Here is a 12936-nt window from a genome sequence, read left to right as displayed (position 1 = left end):
CAATGCAGGAGACGATCCCCCGGAGGAGGGCATGGCACCCTACTCCAGTATTCCTGCCTGGAGAATCCCATGGACAGAGGAGCCAGGCAGAGTACAGTTCACGGGGTCACACAGACTCGGACACGACTGAAGCGACACCGCATGCCCGTGTGTTTGATGGCTTGGATCCTGCAGCCCTTGGTGGGGTATCTGCCGGCCCTGCTGGGAAGGAGACGGTGTCAAGATCAGTGCCTGCCTCTGAGAGTCCATCCTCCATCAGGGAGAATGCTCTTTTAAAAAAAAAAGCCAAAAGAAAAACAAAACAAACAAGTAAATAGAACCAGTTGAAGCCTCATAGAAGCCAGCATGAAGTTCTCCGATGAGTAGCAGAGAGGTTAAATGGGGCGAGAGGCAACCAGGACAAGACCCTGGAGGTCGGTGGCACACAGCCTAGGGATTGGCCGGTAGAAAAAAGTGCACATCTAGAAGGCTGAGCATCCCTCAGTCCAGGGAGTGTGCAGGAGAAGAAAGAGAGGGCCTCCTTCTCTGCCCTTGTGACCACAGTGACGTGTGCCCATGATCAGGATTCTGCCGGGCGGACCGCAGAGGCCAGAGATCTGAGTGTGATTCCAGGGGTCCCGTGAGGAAGCCTGGTGGATGTCGTCCCATCCACAGCTTCAGTGGTCTTCTCAGACCTTCATGAGATGAGCAATTTGGTGGTGGAGAGGAGAGGCAAAAACCATTAGTTCAAAGGAGAAAAACAAAAAAAACAACAACAAAAAAATAACTGGTTCCTTTGTGCATCAGGGTTCACTAAGTTTGTCTACACTATTTCTGACTCATTGTTAAAATCTGGAGACACACAGTCAAATATCACATGACCCCTGAGGCTTAGAGGAAGAAAAGCTACGGAGGCACACGTAGCTCTATTAAGTAGTATTTGATAGTAAGAAAACACATTGAAATTTGGGCAAATAGTCCAGAAAGGAAGTGGCATGTGAAGAAGGAGCGCTAACTCCCTCTTTTGGGAGCCCTCCGCAGAGGTAGACACTGAGCAAAGTCCGAGCCCACAGACTCTTCTCTCAGCCCTTCGTGAGGGGTGGTGCTTCCGCTGATACAGTGGCCATTCTCTGATACTCGGGGTGGGGGATAGCAGCTGCAGCTCTCGGGGAAGGTGGGCGACCAGAAGTGGGCCTGGCACCGTCCTTCAGGAGAGGAAGAGGATTTGCGTGGGAAGAGAAAGAAGCCTGCTCTGAGTAGTTCACTGGTGGCCGGGTGTAGAGGCGGTCCCAAGTAGGGAAAGAACGGGAGGTGGCAAGCCCACCCCGGGGAGGACCAAGTCATGTGCGACGGGGGAGTGTTCAGGCAGGTGAAGTAGAACCACTGAGGCAAAGCCTCGCTTTCGTGATAAATTTAGCTATTCTTTAAGAAAATCATAAAATCAAAACAAACCAATGGACTCTTTCAAGTTCCCACTCTGGCCATTTATTTCCCTGCTGCTGCTGCTGCTGCTAAGTTGCTTTAGTCGTGTCTGACTCCTAACGACCCCGTGGACTGCAGCCCACCAGGCTCCTCCGTCCATGGGATTTGGCAGGCAAGAGTACTGGAGTGGGGTGCCATTGCCTTCTCCAGTTATTTCCCTACTGATTATCTATTCTTGTCATTACCACCTTCATCATCGCCCTGAATGTTCATGTAAGTACCATGAAGTAGCTGGTATTATCCACTTTGGAGGGAAGGAAACCAGGGTTCAAGCAGTGCAAGTCACCCACTCAAGGTGGCATTAGTGGCAGACGTGGGCAGGACTCCGAGTCACATGCTACCTTCTACAGCCGCCTCCTGCAATGGTAACAGGAGAAGAGGGTTACGACCACTCCCTCTGGCGGGGTAGGAGTTTTCCAGTCCTCAAAACGAACCTCAGCAAGGCTGGCCCGACTGCCATCCTGAGAACCCCCAGGCAGCCCTGGAGAAGACATTCCAACCCACGGTACCAAGCGAACCACACAGGGTGCCCTGGTGTGTGGTGACAACGCCCTCCGAACAGCACGCAGGTCACTATTGTAACAAACAGGCCGCGCCCCGGGCAACCCTCCAAGGCCAGCCTGTCCTAATCTTTCCCTAATCACAGGACCGCTTAAGTGTCTATTCTGCCACCTGCCGTGTTAGGCACTTTGCATTCATTATTCCAATTAATTCTCACACCAGCCCAGGAAAGTAAGAATTACGACTCTTGTTTTACACACTAGGAGATGGCAGCTCCGAGAAGGGGTCGAGCTGTGAGTCAAAAGCCAGTTCTAACCCCAGTGACTGTGCCCTCTTTCTCCTGGGCAGCCCTGAACTTAGAGCTGCACCCCACCTCCACGTCTGCCAGACTCTTGGGAGTTCAGGCTCCATAAACATCTTCCCAATAAACCAGTTCCTGCCACCCACTGTTGGGTTGTCGTCACCTCGCTTGCCTTGTCTTTCAAAAACAAGAAGAAAACCCTTCAATGAATGTATGGGTTCGTAAGGCGTTGCACATGCTGTGGAGATAGCTAGTGTTGGGGCAGCGATGGATGGCCAGCTTCTGCAGTGGCCTGGCTCCAGTGACCTTGCGGTCACTTCGGGGAGGGAGGATCCAGCTCCTCCCTGCCCCCAGAACCATCTGCCAAGGACTGGCCACTCAGCCATCGTGGAGTAACGCTTCATCAGCCCCTGATTGCTGTGTGCCAGTCACTTGCTAAGAGCCTCCCGTGTCTGGCAGGGTCAAATTTCAAAGCAACTTCTCAGCCTTGGCACCACTGACATTTTGGTCTGATCCCTGGGTGGGGTTCCATCCCTGGATCGAGAAGATCCCCTGGAGAAGGAAATGGCAGCCCACTCCTGGATTCTTGTCTGGGAAATCCCATGGACCGGGGGTCCTGGCAGGCTACAGTCCACGGGGCTGCAGAGAGTCTGACATGACTGAGCGACTACCACATTCTTCCCTGTGGGGCAGTCTGGTGCGTTGTAAGACACTCAGCGGCAGCCCTGGCCTCTCACCTCTCGATGCCAGTATCACACCCCTCCCAGTTATGACAACCAGACATCCCCAAATGCATCCTAGGTCACAATACTGCCCACAGTCGAGGACCACTGTGTTCAAGTACAAACTGAGGAGTCTCTAAAAGGATCCGGGGGCATCACGTGACTTTGGTTCAGGCTGGGGCAGAGTCTAAAGGCAAAGTCAGCTTCGACTTAGGTCATCCCGGGTCGTTCTGCCCATCTGCCCGGAGCTCTGGGAAACAGGGTCATGCCTGCAAGTTGACCTTTCAGGGAGCCAACGTGGAACAATGTGAGTCCCACTAATGAAGGACCCAAAACAGAATGAATGGGCCCCAAACCCCCAGACTTTGGGTTTCCTGAGTTGATTTGCTTGGGAACAGCTGGCAACGGTCGTAAAACCCTGGGGGAACCCTTTTCAAATCCTGCCCGGCTGCTAATTAGACGTGCAGACTTGCGAAGTGACAACCTTTCCAAGCTCAGATATTTTGTCTGTGAAATCAGGATAAACGGAAACGGTGCCTCTGTCACATGGGTTCTTGGGAGGATCAAACAGGGTGTTGAATATAAAGCTCTTACTCCCGTCCAGGCACTTAGTAGGCCTCATAAATCAAAATCGCCTTTGCTCCCACCCTTCTTTCCCCGAGACAGAGCTAGGATTTTATTTGGAACCAAACCAGTGGGGGTGCGCCACGATTTCCAACCAGAAGGGCCTGTGTGATGAAAGGGGGGGTTGTGTTTCCTTCCAAGCATGACGCCTGGCCTTGGCATAATCCAGCTCCTTTGTGAATCTTCAAGTCATCTTTCTTTGACCGTGTGCCCAGCCAGGCCTGTTGGATCAGGACTGCTGTCAGAGGCCTCATGAAAAAGGGCGTGGGCCCCTCTGCAGGTGTCCGCTGTCCGATAAGCTTGTCAGCAGAGGCTTTTCCGTGCCTGGCTCATCTGTCAGAGGTACAGGTGTGCCTGGGCTCCGCTTACACTCTTGAGTCAGGGTCATGGTTGCCAGGACCGAGGAGATTTCCCCCCAGGGAATGGAAGCTTTTATCAACCTGAATAATAGCCTGCTGCAGCCTGGAGCCCACAGAGGTCGATGAATAAGCTTCTCTTTCCCCCTACATCTGAAAACCAAGAGCTCAAGCATCCGTGTGGATCCTATTGCTGCATTCTCCGGGAAATCGGGTCGACGAGGCTCTTGGTAAAGCTGCAGGTCACAGGGCAAAAAAAAATTAAAAGAAACAAGACAAGGAAGTAGATGTGAGCTACCTGGTAAGCTTCTGTGTGTCTTAGAAGGTATGACTCATTAAACGAAGCCCAGGTTATGGCAGGGCTGGGAGTCTGCTCTTGGATAGCATCTTGTCTGCTTTCTCAGGCAAGCATTTCTCTGAAAATCAACAGAGACAGAGAAAAAGGGATAAATGAAGACGGTGCTCAAATCTGAAAATCTTTCTAATACTTGCAAATTAGAAAAATAATTTTGATGGAATAGCTTTGGGCAAGATGGAACTTGGGGAGTAATTCAGATTTCATTTATTCACTTCCTTGTTCTATCTTTAAGTCAGCAAGGCCCTCTAAGTTGCTGTGCACTTAGCAGCTTGCTTTTGCTGTGGTCTGGGGGTGGAGAGGTGGGGGTGGGGGGGGGGTGGGGGGGTGGGGGGGTATTAGTTGCCTGAATAAGAGCCTCGGAGGAAGAACCTCAATACCAGCCTGCAGGGCCCAGCAGAGCCCAGACACGTGGGGCACCTTGCGATGTGACACTTGTGAAAACTGCAGGATTGAAACACAGATTCAGCTGGGCTACTGAGGATAAAACTTCTGACAACCATGGGACAAAACCACCCTGATACCACAGAACAATGCCTGTTTGGGGATTCATGTATGGTGAAATCTATCAAAATGTAAAAGGTGGACATAACTTCTTTGTCCCCCAAGAAAACAGTAGGGTCACTCAGGATCCAGCTGTTTTGTTGTTGTATTTCAGTTGCTCAGTCATGTCCGACTCTCTGTGACCCCGTGGACTGCAGCACGCCAGGCTCCCATCTCCTCCTGCCCTCAATCTTTCCCGGCATTGGGGTCTTTTCCAGTGAGTCGGCTCTTTGCATCAGGTGGCCAAAGTATTAGAGCTTCAGCTTCAGCATCAGTCCTTTCAGTGAATAGTCAGGGTTGAATATCATCTAATAATCAACGGCCCAGACTCCAGGGTCAGAAAGCTCACGATCTGTGAGAGACTTAGGCTGCTTCCCTATCCTGTGTCTCAGTTTCTGCATCCGTCACAGTGGTCCCTGTGTGAGTTTCCTCGCGCCTTAACAAATGATTACACATTTGCTTACTTAAAACAACAGACACTTATCCTCTCACAGGTCTGGTGGCTAGAAGTCCAAAGTCAGTCTATTAGCAAGTCTGTGCTCCTTCTGAAGGCTCTAAGCGACGACTCTTCCTTGTCTCTTCCCCAGCTTCTAAGTGTTGGCCAGACACCCTTGGTGCTTCCTGGCTGTAGGCTGTCTCCACTTCTGATTTATTTTTCTAAGGACCGCCTTACAAGGCCCGCCCTAATCGCATATGACCTCGTCTTAACCAACTGCTTCTGCAAAGACTTGATTTCCAAATCAAATCACATTCATAGGTGTCTGAGGGTAGAAGTTCAACATATCTGTTTGGGAGACACAATTCAACTTGCAATAGTACCTCATGGGGTTGGCTTTGAGGATTAAATGAGATAATGTGAAGAGTTTACACCAGTGCCTGGCAAAGAGTAATACAAACTATAAATCATTGGTATTTCTAAATTTATAGCAGGCTTATAAGGGTGGGCATTATTGTTCTTCTTTGACAAAAGAGGAAGCCCTGGCTGGAGGTTAGGGCCAATGGCCTAAGGTTACCTAGTCAGTGAGTATAAGAGCCAGAACACATGAACTTTTTTTAGTCCATTAGGCACATTCATTCTAGAGCAGCTTGATTTCCCATCATGACCTAGTTCCCTCTTACTTTACTTGTAAGACTTGCTTTCTAATCAACACTGAATGTTCATTGGAAGGGCTGATGCTGAAGCTGAAGCTGAAGCTCCAGTACTTTGGCCAAGAGCCTACTCATTGGAAAAGACCCTGAGGCTGGGAAAGATTGAGGACAGGAGGAGAAGGGGACGACAGAGGATGAAATGGTTGGATGGCACCACCAACTCAATGGACATGAGTTTCAGCAAACTCCAGGAGATAGTGAAGGACAGGGAAGCCTGGCACGTTGCAGTCCATGAGGTCACAAAAAGTCGGACATGACTGAGAGATTAAACCACAAGAAATCAGCTTGATCCTGAGTGACCTCACTGCTTTATTGGGGGAAGTGAACTTTAAATAAAATAATCTAAATTTTATTCACTACTTCAGAACCTAAAATTTAGAAGGAATGAGCTAGAATAGTACTGATTCTTACATTACACAGGTCATTAGTCCTTCACCGCTGTAAGTACCATGCTAGGCCTGAGCACCAGGTAACTCAGTGAAGGAAGTACTAGCTCATTTCCATTTTTACAGAATAGAATATGTAGGCAGAGAGAGGCTAAGATGGGAAAGCTGGAAATGTGCCAGAATGGTCCAGAACTTGGACTTGACCCGGGCCGTCCGACTTTAGGCTCCAGAGTCTGTGCTTCTTCGTGTAGTATCCCGTGTGAAATGGATATATTTAAACCTTCTTTGGACATTGTGTGTGCTCAGTCACTTCAGTCGTGTCCGATTCTTTGTGACCCTATGGACTATAACCCACCAAGCTCCAGTGTCCATGGGATTCTCCAGGCAAGAATACTGGAATGGGTTGCCATGCCCTCCTCCAGGGCATCTTCCTGACCCAGGGATTGAACCCGCATCTCTTACATCTCCTGCATTGGCAGGTGGGCTCTTTACCACTAGCGCCACCTAGGAAGCCCTCTTTGGACATTAGCTTACTTTTAACTTTTTGACATTAGAGACAATACTGCAATAAACAAGCTCAAGCTAAATTTTTATGTGCATCCTGAGTTGTTTTTTTCTTGTAGGAGACGGGCTGTGTCAGAGAGTAGGCATGCTATTAAGGCTTTGGTATATAACGTCAAATTGCAAGAATGAGGGAAGGAGTTCTCAGGAAGAGAAAATGTGATCAAGCAAAAGTATGAAATGGAAAATGGCAACCCCTCCAATCTGAGTGGAATGTAGAGTGCTTGAAGACAGAGACTGAAGCACTGCCTCTAAAGTGGTCTAGAGCCAACTTGCAGAGAGGTTTGAATGTCACACTGTGGAATGTAGACTTTTGCCCAGCAGCACTCCAAAACCAGCCTCAGCTTCTGAATGGGGCAGTGAAATGATCAGATTCTGTCTAAACTAATTTCAAAAATAACTTCCTCTGTCTTCCAAAAGGAGGGTCATTTATCACAATTCAGTGCAGATCGATTGAGGGAGGAGGTTACTAGGAGATAGTAAATACGATATTTTACTTGTTTTTCAACAAAGTACATTCTGGAAATCATCTATTTTGACATATAGAAATTATAGGGAATAATACGAAAAATAATATGATGTATTAATGATATATAGTAATTCTATATCATATTCTTTTGTGTGTTAGTCGCTCAGTCGTGTCCAACTCTTTGTGACCCCCATGGACTGTAGCCCGCCAGGCTCCTCTGTCCATGGGGATTCTCCAGGCAAGAATACTGAAGTGGGTAGTCATTCACTTCTCCAGGGGATCTTCTGGACCCAGGGATCAAACGCAGGTCTCCAGTTGCAGGTAGATTCTTTACTGTCTGAGACACTAGGGAAACCCCAGGGAAGCCCATATATTTATGTGTAGTCTATGATATAAAATATAATATGTAATATATATAATGATATATTTTGGCATAGTAATCATGTTATAAAGAATAAAGGATAGCCACTCTTCTGACTCTGGAGTTTATCATCCTCATGCATTTTTTATACTTTAACTATGTAAGTCTATATGAGCAATAGATAATGGTTTGTTGAGTATTTTAAAACTTCATAGAAATAGAAATATACTCTGTGAATTTTACTGCAATTTGAGTGTTCATTCAAAATGAATTTGTTTATATTTGCCTTTGTTAATTAATATATGTGGCTCTAGATTTTTTTTCCCACTGTTGTACTACAATATTCCATTGCAAGAATATACCAGGTTTCATGCTTTTTCTCTTCCTGATGGATATTTAGGTTGTTTGAGATTTTTTTCTTTTATAAACAATGTCTGTTTATATGTCTTCTTGCGTACCTGCCAAGTGGACAGCCCTTCTCAATCAGGGTTCCTCCTCTGAACTGCAAGACAGAAGCGGTAATCAGAGTAATTCTTAAGTTCCCATGGCTAGTGTGCAACTAGCACCATTCTAGATTCATAAATGAGAAGTTAATTTCTTTCATACGCCAATGCCTGAGAACATACGTTTAATTCTCTGCAAGTGGTTGAGATGTCTTAGGAGAGGAACTGCTGCTCAGTTTGAACAATTTCAGTTTTATCTGATGGTGCCAAATTGCTCTTCGAAGTGCTTCTACCAGTTTACACTCACACCAACAAAGGAAGAGATGTACTGCTCCATAGCGTTGCCAGCCAATGGTACAGTTGGGTTTTTTATATGCTTGTCACTCCTAAAGGAGTGAAACAGTATCTCAGTGTTTTGAACTTGCATGATTACTTGCAAGGAAAAGCTTTCTTTTTTATTTTCATGGATCATTTGGGTTTCCTCCTTTGTGAACTTTCTTTTCAAATGTTAATCCATCCATCCATTTCTCAATGAAATTGTCTATCATTTTGTAGACCTTCTTTACATATTCTGATAGTAATCCTTTATGAGTGATACACATCATGGCAAGTATTAATTAAAGTAATCCTTTATGGTGAATTTTAGGAGGTTCTGAGTTCTGCTATAAGGCTAATACATGGCAGAAAGAGAGGTTTCCCAGAGGGACGGTCAACATGTGGATCACGACTCATTCAGTTCAAATATTGCATATTTTAGATGGATGAGGCTCTGTGGTGGAAGGTCTGGGAACATGAAAATAACCAACAAAGTATTTCTTCATAGTCCCAGAACTGAATTAGAAGTTTCAAGCCTCATTCAATTTTTTTTGAAGACCAGTAAGATAATAAGCTTTCTAGCCTTTTAGCAGTAATACTAGATGCCAGAATAAATGGAGCTATGTCAAAGCTGTGAATGAATATAAATTAGAACTCTAGCATTCTATTCGGATTGGGATGGAGTTCCAGGGATGGACGATGATGGTGGCACAACACGGGGAAAGGGCTTAATCCTCTGAAGTGTACACTTAGAAACGGTTAGGATGCTGCTTTCATGTTATGTGTATTTTACCACAATAAACACTTCAAAAAGAAAGAAGGAAAACAAACAAGACAGAATCTCTGCCTTTAAGGAATCTGCAGTCTTAGAGCACGCAGACAAATAGCCATCTAAATTCTGTTACAACCTTGTCAGCACCATCCTGGTTACCAAAACAGTGTTGCAGGTCTTACCACAGTGATGTCACTGGAGGTTAAAAAGGATAAAAATGCTTCTGCTGGCCATTATCCCATGACTGAAGGAAGAAGAGCTCAGAGGGGAAGGCTTCTCGCCGGGGTGTCGGGTCCCATCTCCCGGGGTAGGGGCAGGCGGCCAGTTCAGGGGTAGGGGCCGTACCTGGCATCCTCTAGAGCTAACACAGCTGGCGGGACCGAAGGCCTGCTTAAAATTACATGCTCTCAAGAATATACGTGTTCTTTGTTCCCGCGCACCTCTGTAAACAAGGCTTTTTGCTCCTGTCCCGATCAAGCTGCTCCCTGTGACTGTGTCTGTAGAAAGACTGTCACAACAGCACTTGTCAGGAGCTGCAGCGGAGCAGGCCGTGACAGCTGGTGGCACGAGGGGGCCAGCTTTCCTCTCTCTGCCAGGCCTCCCTGAATAATGTGAGGTCTTGTGTACACAAGAATGATGCTATTGATCTGCCAACAGTGCGCCCCAAGCTCTGTGTCAGGTTTGTGTTTTTTTCCTTAAATAGCTGGGGGTTGCATTTACACTGGCCGGCTCACACACTGTCACTTCATTCTCCCTGGGATCCAAGGAGCACATTTGCACTTAGTTATAAGTGCAAAGAGCCCCAGAGTGCTTATTGAGAGGATGCGGGGGCTTGATGGTGGCCCTGTCACGTACTAGCTGGGTGGCCCTGGGGAAGTCATTCGGCCTTTCCGAATCTCTTTCCTCACGTGGAAAAGAGGACAATGATACCTGTTCTGTCTCTCTCAGTATATACATCTAAAATTACTTTTTAACGGCTTTGTGTGCTTTAGAGTGTGAAGCAAATATGAGGGATTTAAAAGTATTTGCAAAGATAGAGCAGCTCTGCACTTGACTGTGGAAGGCGCCATTCTAAGGGGTCCATCAATTGCATCTTGTGGTTTCTGAGCCCACATACGTGTGGACTGATACACACGGGCACAAAAATCTCTCCTTGGACAGCCGATGCACTCAGTCCTAGTGCGGGAGTTTAAGGAAGACAACTGAGAAGGTGCCTCAAATACATATAATCGTGGACTATTAGATGCAAAAAGCCCTTCCCATCACCAGGGGAATGACTGGGTGGGGTTATATCTGTGACCTCCAAACTTTCTGTTCAGTTAAAGCATTTTTCAGCATGCTTTTTTAGTAACATGCATGTGTGTTCACTTATAAATGGTAGACATGTGCTTGATGATGTTCAGTCACTCAGTCGTGTACGACACTTTGCGGCCCCATGGACGGCAGCACGCCAGGCCTCCCTATCCCCTGTCCCGTTAGACATGTACCAGTGATTGCAGCCATGAAATTAAAATACGCTTACTCCTTGGAAGGAAAGTTATGACCAACCTAGATAGCATATTCAAAAGCAGAGACATTACTTTGCCAACAAAGGTCCGTCTAGTCAAGGCTATGGTTTTTCCAGTGGTCATGTATGGATGTGAGAGTTGGACTGTGAAGAAAGCTGAGTGCCGAAGAATTGATGCTTTTGAACTGTGATGTTTGAGAGTCCCTTGGACTGCAAGGAGATCCAACCAGTCCATTCCGAAGGAGATCAGCCCTGGGATTTCTTTGGAGGGAATGATGCTGAAACTGAAACCCCAGTACTTTGGCCACCTCATGCGAAGAGTTGACTCATTGGAAAAGACTCTGATGCTGGGAGGGATTGGGGGCAGGAGGAGAAGGGGACGACAGGGAATGAGATGGCTGGATGGCATCAGTGACTCGATGGACGTGAGTCTGAGTGAAGTCCGGGAGTTGGTGATGGACAGGGAGGCCTGGCGTGCTGCGATTCATGGGGTCGCAAAGAGTCGGACACGACTGAGCGACTGAACTGAACTGATGCTGGTATATAACATGCACTGTAAAAACATAAACACACTAAGAAATTTAGAAAGCTCTAACGTGGTCTTCCTGAAGCACAGAGTGGATCCATCGTGCCCACTCCATGAAAGGGCAGGTCTGTAACTTAGGAGTCCGTGAGACAGAAGAGATGGAGACCCAGAGAGGTGACATGATTTATTCAAAGTCACACAGCGGTCTGAGTGAGACAGCTGCTTGTTGACGACATGCGGGATCCTGGAGTTGACCTTACATTGCAAATTGAAATTGTCACACTCATCACACTTTGTTCCTAGTTTATTCCTGATGCATTGAGAGGTTTTTTTTTTTTTTTTTTTTTTCTCCCTATCTTAAAGTTCTTTTTGTTTTTCTTTTAATTTCTGGACACAGACCTGAAAGAGTGGGGTATAGATTTCTTTCATGTAACAATGTGAGAAATAATAGAGCAGGATTGTATGTCACAGATGAAAATGCTGTATTTATGCCTCATTGTAATCCATTCATTGCTTTATGGATCCGAAGTCCCCTCGGGAGTGTCACAAATCCACATAATGTTCCCGAGTGCCGGATTTGGCATTTGGATCTCTGATTTAGCTGTCAGATATGTAAAATCACATGTAGCCAGACAACTCCCCAGGGACTCCACAGCTGCAGAGGCTGAAGCACGCTGGTTATCCCAACAAGGTCGGCATTCATTTACGCCCGCATCACACTCCCCCCAGCTGCCCTCTTGCTGCCCCCTCTGACTTTAAGTGGGGCTCAGAGGGCAGGGTGGCACGAGTCTACAAGAACTCTCTCCTCCAGCCCCACAGGCGTTACTTTCAAAGGAGACGCTTGCCCATAAGAGAGACAACAGCCAACCTAAGATTGCTGGACATCTGAGCTCTGCTTACAACCGACGCGCTCCCTCACCTGCCTTTCAGTGTCCCAGGCGCCTTCACGCGGTGACTCCCCTCTCAGGACCCCGCACAGGCTGTGTAAACAGCTGGGAGGGCGGTTCTCCACCTGGACCAGGTAACGGTCAGCATGCTCTCCCATGTCTGTGCCATGCTCCACGCTCAGTCGCTTCAGTCGTGTCCTACTCTTTGCGACCCCATGGACTGTAGCCTACCAGGCTCCCCTGTCCATGGGATTCTCCAGGCAGGAGTACTGGAGTGGGTTGCCATAGCTTCCTCCAGGGGATCTCCCTGACCCAGGTATCAAACCCATGTCTGTTGTGTCTCCTGCACTGGCAAATGGGTTCTTTACATTAGCGCCACCTGGGAACCCCTACAACGCACCATGCACGTGTGCACGCCAAGTCGCCTCAGTCCTGTCCAACTCTTCGCAACCCTACGGGCTGGAGCCCACCAGGCTCCTCTGTCCATGGGATTCTCCAGGCAAGAACACTGAAGTGGGTTGCCAAGCCCTCCTCCAGGGGATCTTCCCTACTCAGGGACCAAACCCACGTCTCTTATGTCTCCGGCAGGGTTCTAAGTGCCACCCGGGAAACCCAACAGTCCACCATAGCTGACTTTAAACTGACCGGAGTCCTGATTCTGCATCCTTCCTCTTCCCCTCGTTTTTGTGGGAACTCT

The sequence above is a fragment of the Bos javanicus genome, chromosome 23, assembly GCF_032452875.1.
Source record: "Bos javanicus breed banteng chromosome 23, ARS-OSU_banteng_1.0, whole genome shotgun sequence".
Taxonomy (NCBI): domain Eukaryota; kingdom Metazoa; phylum Chordata; class Mammalia; order Artiodactyla; family Bovidae; genus Bos; species Bos javanicus.
The sequence above is the reverse complement of the archived record's forward strand: the minus strand, read 5'-3'. Positions refer to the sequence as shown.